Consider the following 9,489-nt stretch of genomic DNA (forward strand, 5'->3'; position numbering starts at 1 on the left):
ACTTAAATAGCAGTATATGTACCCAAGGAATTGCATTCATTAATTCATTCACATATTTTACATGCTTCGTTGTTGTGAGCTTGTAACGACACGCTATTACAAAAGATAGTATAAGAATAGGGAATTGGTTTCTCTATTGAACGTCTCAAGGCGAATTTAGCTTCTACGATGTAAAATTATTACTAATGTTGAACGAACGCTTGCTTATTCCATGAAACTGCAGCAAGATGAACTCGACTTCTTGCAACAATTCAGCTATATTCAGATGATTGTTTCGCAGTGGATATTTCTAGTTTTTCTTTCTTTTCTTTAATTTTATTTAATCACCCTCGCTCCATATGGGATTGTGCGGGCGGGGGTAGGCTGTCACAGGCAATAATTTGCTGCTCTTCAGTCACAAGAGAGTAAAAATTTTAAAAACAGAGTATAAACCAGGACAAGGCAGTCGACCAACATGAATATTTTCCACAATAAAAGACAGTCATCTGCATACACTGAAATATAAAGGCTGATTTATTGATTAATTAAGATACATACCCAGATAATGGGAAATGAAGTGTTGGACGTTCATATATAAAAACAGATAGACAGGTGCGTTAGGTAAAACATGATAGGTCAACATGTTGACTGATTAAAATAGATACATAGATGTGTAAAGTGATGAGTGTATGTAAACTGCCCGAAATTCATGGGAACGCAACACTGAAGCGTGGCTTCTCTGGATGGACGTTTGGAGAAGGGTTTGTTCAAATGGCTCTGAACGCTATGGGACATAACATCTGAGCTCATCAGTCCCCTAGAACTTAGAACTATTTAAACCTAATTAACCTAAGGACATCACACACATCCGTGCCCGAGGCAGGATTCGAACCTGCGACCGTAGCTGTCGCACGGTTCCAGACTGAAGAGCCTAGAACCGCACGGTTGGAGAAGGGATTTGGGAAGAGAGATGCAGTTGCGAACCAAGTCTTAGAAAGTATGGCGAGAGGAGTGGAGGGGAAGGGAGCCCTGACAAGTGGATTTTTGTGGGAATCTAGTAGGAGAGATATATATCAGGGCAGTTTTCAAGGTCGGGTAAGGAAAGGCGATTTAAGTTTCGTTGGGAGGGGACGTGGCAGTTGAGGACATATGGTGTTGTGGGATGTGGTGGTAGGTGAGCGGCAGAGTAGCAGGATCGGTGGTCAGGAGGGAAACTAGGAGGTGGTTAGTGTCTAGTTTACATGTAACGTAGGATATTTGGAGAAGTTCAGGATGGAAGAGTAGGATGGGGAGTTTTGTAAGCTCGTAGAGGATGCTGGTGGAGGGGGGTAAGCGGATCCGAAAGGCTATGTGGAGTGCATGGCGTTTGAGGATGTGTAGGGAATGATAAAAGGAGGGGGGAGGGGACGTCCATGCCACGTTCGTTTAGAAGAGGATGACTCGAATCATGGCTTTATAAGTGTGGAGAATTGTGGAAAGATGCAATCCCCGTGTTCGGACAATAGGTAGTTTTAGTAATTTTAGTCAACTGTAGCTGTCTGTTGAATGGTTAACAGATGGGGCTTGGAGAATGCTAGTTGACACCGCTAACTTTATACCGAATACTGGCAGCTGCTATCTGAGTGAAATCTTTTGAGTTAAAGTACTCTTCGAATATTACTTTATCTATGGTGCGCAGAGGTGATAGTACATGTGCAGTTTTTTCCGAAATGCAGGCTCACGTAGTAAATATTTAGGTCTCAAATTAATAAAATTAACTGTCGCTAGACGTGTAATTAATCATAAAATATTTTCGTTATGAGTATACTAAAGAAATCACCGGGTCCTGCGCCTTACCCAGTTGAAAGCCACCATCACGAATTATAAGATCTTCCGCCAAACGTGCTTCCATCGATTCCTTAATAACTGAATCCCAAACGGGTGTCGCCGAGGTCAAGATTTCCGTGGCAGAATAATCCATAGAGTGTCCTGTGGAGATGTAACACACGGCTGCAACTCACTTACTGGATTATAAAAGGTAAGTCTGGTAATAATGCTCAATGCACCTTTCACGTACTGTGCGTGTTGTATAACCAGTGTAGGTCTTCCCATACGGTTAAGATATTCCGTAGATTCCAACCCTTCACAATCATAGATCGTCATTCACCGAACACAGCAGAGCACAAGTCTTTTGGGGTAACCAGAAGAATACATTGACATAATATTTATTTAGATCTGAGATCCTGAAGTTTCATGGGATACTCTTCACGCCGAAAAAGTTTAAGGAATAAGAATTGGTACTAGTAGAAGTGGTTCTTACTGAAACATCGATTGAATTAAAGGTATGATAATATATACTTAATCACTTCTGCATCAAGCAATGGTGCAAGGCCTCACGTCACCTCACTACTACTATGTTGCAAAATCTTACTTCGTTTTATTAAACTGATGGAAGAAATAAAGACACAGATTTAATTTGATTTTGTCATTAGTATTTGATCTCAAGAATACAAAGATTTTACACAACACAACGCGATTAAGGTTACAGAAGATACATGATGCTGTCAGCACATAACACAAACAGCTGCTCCACAACATGCATTTTAAAAAAGTTGGTAAGATGCAAAACCTATCTGGTGAAATAAAAAACGTCTTCCAAAACCAGATCGAAAATCAAATACATCTCATAAATAGTATGTAATCTGCGCGATTTGACAGTTACTGCGAGTGCCAATCTGCTATGCATTCAATATCAGTGCCAAAGAAATTTCGACAAGCCGATATGGTTCGTCAAACATTTAACTATAGGAAAGTGTTACCTTCTGCTCCATAATAGTCGCATATCAGGAGTTTTACTGTAGAAAAACATTACCTTCTGTTCCAGAACAGTTCCACGAGAGAGGGATTGTAATTGTGGGCAACACTTCACTAATCCACTGTTGTTTCCTAGCTCTCGCTCACTCACCCGTTCTCTCGCTCACTCACTCACTCATTCACTCACTCCTCTTCTCATCGTACTTACAAGCAGCCACTTTCAGTAGTGCATCATAAGAAAAAGTACACCTTTAGCACACCTGAAACAGAACGTTTGTTCCGCGTTCAAGACTTGCAATCCATGCCTAGTGTCTGAGGGTCCTTGCTCCTCAATGGCTGACACCACACTCGCCTCAAAGGTCGTCAGGAGGGATAACCGCCGTAGCGGTTGCTGCTGCGGATAGATGTAAGTTGACCATTGGGTTGCTTTCCAGAAGTCGATCATAATAAATAGAATATATAGACGTTGCAACATATGGCAACTTTCAACTTGTTCCAAGATGAAGCCAAATGTTTTATACCTATTATATTTGATTTTAACTTCTATCTCCGTGTCTGTTCCAAGGAAGATGTGATTCTTTGCGAACACTCCCGTAGCATTGAGCATCGTTTAAAAGATGGGATATGGGTATTACAAAATTATCGATTCGCTGGTCTTAACCAGTGCCTAAAAATATAATAGCTTTAGGCTACTTACAAACCGTCTCAGGTACAATATATTGTACTACTTCCCTCACGTAAAGACATAAACCATGACAGAAACAATGCGCTCGGATCTAAAAGTGTGTAAGGCAGGAACGCAGTCTTTCGCCTCTGCTGCTCAGTCCGTACATGGAAGAAGCAAAGACGGAAATTAAAAAAAAAAAAAAAAAGATTCAAGAAAGAGATTAAGATTCAGGGCGAAAGGATATTTATAAAATTCACTAATGGCTTTACTATCCTCAGCGAAAGTGAAAATGAATTGCAGGATCTGTTCATTGCAATGAACAGTCTAATGCGTACAGAATATCGAACTGAGAGTAAGCCGAAGAAATACCATAGTAATGAGAAATAATAGAAGTCTGTTCAAAAGGAATCAGCTATACCATAAACTATGGTTCATCTGAGAAAATGGAGCTGTGAATGTCATTTAAAATCCCTACGCTGGTGCAGGAATACTTTATAATTTCACTTTGATTAAAGTGGCAGCAGAAAACTTCGCGCTGTGGATGAGGAGCAGTACGCTGCGGCAGTTATAATGTCCTGACGCATCCACGAAAACTTGCAAACTACGCGGTCTCACAGTCTGATTATCAGAACGCGGAATAAATCCCTAGCAGAACCATGAAATCCCGGCACATTTCAGTGTAAGATGCACCCGTCCGCTGGTCTGGCGAAACCAGGTTGGCTCACAGGCATCATGGTGTGCTGGAAGTGTCAAATGTCAGATGGCCTACTCATGACGATTAAGCTCACCCATGTGACACGTGTTACGTCCGAAAAAGTATGCAGCTCCACAGCTGGTACTGTTTGAAACTACCACTGGTTCTTAGTCCACAAGACAGAAACAAATCAAACTATCATCTACTCATAGAATGTGTTCTGTAGGTCTGGCAGCCAATTACAACTGTTGGGAGAGCAGGTCTCCACTTTGCATTGCCTGAGAGGAGCCAACCAGCGACCCAAAATTTCTCATGTTTGAAAAACAATTTTAAACTAGGGAGACATCGGACTTATGGTAAACATAGCCATTTTTGGAATAAAACATCTAGATGAGACCACAGTCCCTCATTTATGAAGAGATCTGATCTCCCCAGGCCAACCATTTCCAATTTCTGAAAGAAGGCGTTTATACTTCCAAGACCGTCGTGTCCATGAAATATAAGTTTTTTCTGCTCACCAAAAGAACCTGGCATCAGATGGTCTTGCCTCCACTAAACACGTGCACCAGCCACTCTGTCCGTATGATCCCAGCTTCTAAAGTGAGTTTTATTCCCTTCCCACCATTTGCACAAAGACTTAGTTTACAGCAGTCTCTTTTAAATAGCCTCCCCCAGCCACTTTTCGTCAACTGGCCACCTTCGTGACAGTCATCTAGCACAGGTAAAGTGTTTTGTAAACCAGAGCCCCTCTGTACGTGCAGTCAACTGAGCAACACTTCTCAGAATCACTCACATGATCTGCTCACTGCACTCAGCATTTATGGGCACCAGTCCATCTCCCTTCCTGTTTATTGCCTCCAATACTGCCCCTTAGGTATAACTTCTCTACACTTTACACATGCAGTTACAAGAACACTCTGGCCACAGTTTTCTCAAGGAAAAAAGTTACAAATTATACATATCAAATGTAGTATTGGGAACACAGAGACCATAGTTAAAATATGAATGTTATTCTGACTGGCAATGTTGTTAAAATGAGGGAGTGGCATGCAGCCTCTCAATACATTTAATTCATAGTTACTTATCAAGAATTATACTACTGTTAATGACGATACCACTTCTTAAAGAGCACTTTTGTAAGAAAAGTAAATTCTGAGTTCCAAATTTAAAGAGTTTTGGGCAGCTTAAATAGACGTCTACAGACGACAATCAAGAAATCTTTATGGAGAATGTGCAGCTCCATTGGAACAAAGGTGGTGATCTTGGCACATAGCTGCCCCACTCGTCCTGCATGTTGCACAGTTATTTGGAAGGACCATCAGCTTGCTACAGTCCTAGATTATGAATTACAAGCACCGTACTGGCATAACTGTAATGTTTACTAAATAAATAGATGGACGAAACAGTGCGCAAGTCTTCTAGGAAGTAAAACAAAGCTGTTAGGTTCTGTCTGTGTTTACACTAATTACATGGTTCAAATTCCATCCTAGTAGTGCACTCCCGGCCTCAGACGCTGCTACCCTGCATGAGTGCCCTACGTGTAGATAGTGTTTCTGCAGTATATCCTTAGACGATTTTGAATTTTTATTATATATTTCTTAATCTATTAGTCCACATTACCATAGAGTCTACTTGTCTCGAATCAGATGATAAAACGAGACCGCGACGACTTAAAAAGTTGATTTGTAGTTACAATTACTTTGTTCTTAAATACAGCCCCCATCCTCTTTCTGGCACTTTTATTCCCCTGCTCAGACTATCGGCCGCCTCACAGTGGCCTATCCCTTCTTATACCAAACCCATTATGATTTACAAACCATCCATGTACTCGGAATAAGATCAAGACTCAAGGAATTCTTTAAGGGGATGTCGTCTTCTGTGCAATAAATCTGTGTCGCAAGCGTTGCTATATTCGGCGGTCCAGAAGTCTCTAATAACCCGGCTGCACGGACTGGCTGCGCTGTTCCTTCCGCCTGAGGTTCGAGTCCTCCCTCTGGCATGGGTATGTGTGTTGTTCATAGCATAAGTTAGTTTAAGGAGAGTGTAAGTCTAGTAAACGATGATCTCAGCAGTTTAGCCCCTTAGGAATTCACACACATTTGAACATTTTTTTTCTAATACCACTCCCTCATCTTGTGTCATTTCGGAAGTAGAAACTGAGGAATACATAGTGGGAATTAGACATTAGGTCTAAATAACAAATGAATAAAACTCGTTCTCTATTTGCCTAAAATCATTCGAAAATCAGTGACTTGTATTAAAACTAACTTTGTTACGAATCCGCTTTTATACTAAAGGGACGACAGATGATAAGATGATAAAAAATGTACCGCAAATATTAACAGAAGCAAAGCAATAGACGAGTCCTTCCTCTCTAGTGTTACAAGAAAAATGTTCCAATAGCGGTTCATGGGCTTGCACGCAACTTTATGCCTCGAAAGGCGTCCTTTGTGCGGCCATCTTGATAATCTGCGATTCTTGATGGATCAGCTCACTGCTCATGATTCCTTGTGAGATGTTCTCTGACATATCTCGAGAGATCAAGGCGGTAGATTATCAGGAGAACCGTTGTGCAGTTCGCAGATGTAAGGGAGAGATACTGGCCGATTCACCTCTGCATCTATCAACTGATGCGCTGGAATAGCATTTGGCTAAAATTAACCTGTAAAAGGAAGATACGTTACTTTAAGTTTTGATTCGTCAAAGAACTTCAGTCTGAGATATTAACTGATTTAGAGAGCTCCGAAAAAGTTGAAACTTTCTTGTTTTCTCCTTCACCTTCTTCTTCTTTACTTACAGCAGCTGCCAGTATTTGTACTTTATGTTTGAGATCAAAATTCTCATCTTGCAAGTACACATAGTCATTTAATCTGGGACATTTACAGCATTCAGTTTTAAATATTAATTTGTACCTGAACCTAGCTTTTGGTACAGAAAGTTTTTAAATCGTCCATTGTTACTTTACGTAAAATGTGAATGCTGATGTCTGACTGATCTAAGTCGCAAGGGGTTTATATTTGATGTCCAGTACTCGCAATGTGAAAGTCGAGTCCATCTGCGTATAATGAGAGTCTCGCAGAATGTTCTACAAAAATCATTTAAGGCAATAATAAAACTTGACCGAATACATTTTCTGCACAAAAAATTTAATTAATTCAAAGTCTGAGATTATTACAAACTTTTATATTTGAACTACTGGAAAGTACGTAAGTGAAAGATGTAAAATTATAAATCTAAAGAAAACAACTTTGAAATGAAGAAAAAAGAAATGAAATCGTAGCCAAAAGTGAAATTTAAACTTATGAATGCTATATTCCAAGCCTAATCTTATTATTGAGTTTTCTTTCGAAATCAACAAGTTACGTGTGACACTGTGTTGCCAGGTTTTGCAGGTATCAGATCAGATATCAGATCCAAAAAAAATACGAAAGTTGCAAAATTAAATCATGACATGACATTAATATCAGTCAGCAACCTACTGAAACAACAGAGGCAGGCAATTTTCGTTTCATGTAATTCTACAAAAATAAGAGTACAATAGGAAAGAATTATACTATGCACAAAAATAAAGTCGTGTGACAATGTTGACTGACCCTGAGGAATATGTCTAGGTTTTTAAATGGGAAAAATATTTCCTGTAGCAAACTGGTGTATTTTCTTCGATAAATATGAGGAGTCTGCATTAGGTATAATTCTGACGGCTACTATAAGGGGACACAGATCATACTTCGGTGTTTGAGCTGTTGATGAACTTCTTTCGAATTTATCTACTGCATATAATAAACTGGATTCGAATTTGTGAGAACTGGGCTTTAACTCCCCGTTCGTCAGTTTATTTTCCGAAACTACCAAAACTCACTAAAGGCAAACGCTGGGTGCTTCCTTTGAAAAGAAGGGAGCTGGTATCATTCTCCATCAGTGCTCGCTCCAAACTTGAGTTCTCTGTATAATAACCTCGTACCTCATCTTCAGTAGTAATGTAAATGCGTTGAGGATCATTCAATAAATAGTGCTGCATTTTTAAATTTTTTCTTCTTTTCAATTATTTTCCTGTTTTCCAGCCCTTGGTGTACAGAGGAAAACGACCTTTCAACTGTTTCAGTTTTGATGTTTCTTTTTCACGCGTGTGAAACCTGGAACAAATCCGGCAGATGACAGAGCCGTAGGTTTCATGCAAGCACTCGTTACACTCGTAACAAGAAACGCATTTTAATCTAACTCTTGATTACGGAAAAACCTTGATTAAAATGTGTGACACGTGTGGTAATGGTAAACCTGATGGGTTCTTTCATCTGAAGAGCTTGAGGCCAATGGAGAGGCCGTTCTCTCTGGATCGTCACGGGTGACGAACATGGTTGCACTTCTTAGCGCCGGGAATGAAAAGGCAGTCACTTGAGTGGAACCACCAATCAAAAGATAAAAACTGGACATCTTCAGGTTTCTCGATGTAGGGTACACATAGAAGATGTTGAGAGCGTAATTCATGCAGGGAAAACATGGCTACGGGAACAGGACAAGAGGGAATACATGCTCATAGATAACGTAGGTGTACTCTTAGAACCATATTGAATAGTGGAAATGCAGTTAAGTGAAAAGCATAAAAGTAATACATGTAGAAGACGTCGATTGATAGTGCCGCCAAATTCTAATCAAGAACAATGAATGATCTTAGCAAACATTTGAGTGTCATTGTTAACTGAACGACCCTGGGAATGTACGTTCCTTCCCACCATCCTACAGAACATTACCAAGGAGACCGCTCGTCGCAGTGTCCCAGGGGGATCACATGCCCTGTGTTGTTACTATGCAGACTAGTAACAAGAGCTTTCGTATTTTACCCGGCATTGTCACGTGTCCTCATGACTGAGGTTTACACGCCATCAGAAGTGCTCTGCTTTCCGGTGGAGAATTGCTAGCTCATTCTTCCTCTCGTTGCCAAACCACGAATGGGAGTTAAGTGTCCCACTTAACTCCCATTCGTGGTTTGGCAACGAGAGGTTCGCAGCAAGGTAGATGTTATAACTGATCCAAAATATGTTCCATTGGATTCAGATCGGGACTCTGGGGAGATCAGTGCATTTGAGGAATGTTACTGTCGGCTAAACATTGTCTCACACATGCTGCTTTATGACAGGGTGCATTGACATGGTGATACAAACCATCTTAGTCTTCGAACTGTTCCCCTACAGTACGCAGTACATAATGTTGTAAAATGAATTCAAATCGTTCTGCATTCAGCATTTTCTTGAGAGTAATAAGGTTGTCGCATCCTGATCAAAGAAAACACCCCCACACCGTAACACTAAATTCTCCGTACTTCACTGGTCTCACTACATATGATGGGAGTTAACGTTCT

The sequence above is a fragment of the Schistocerca gregaria genome, chromosome 5 (assembly GCF_023897955.1).
Source record: "Schistocerca gregaria isolate iqSchGreg1 chromosome 5, iqSchGreg1.2, whole genome shotgun sequence".
In the NCBI taxonomy this organism is placed as follows: Eukaryota; Metazoa; Arthropoda; class Insecta; order Orthoptera; family Acrididae; genus Schistocerca; species Schistocerca gregaria.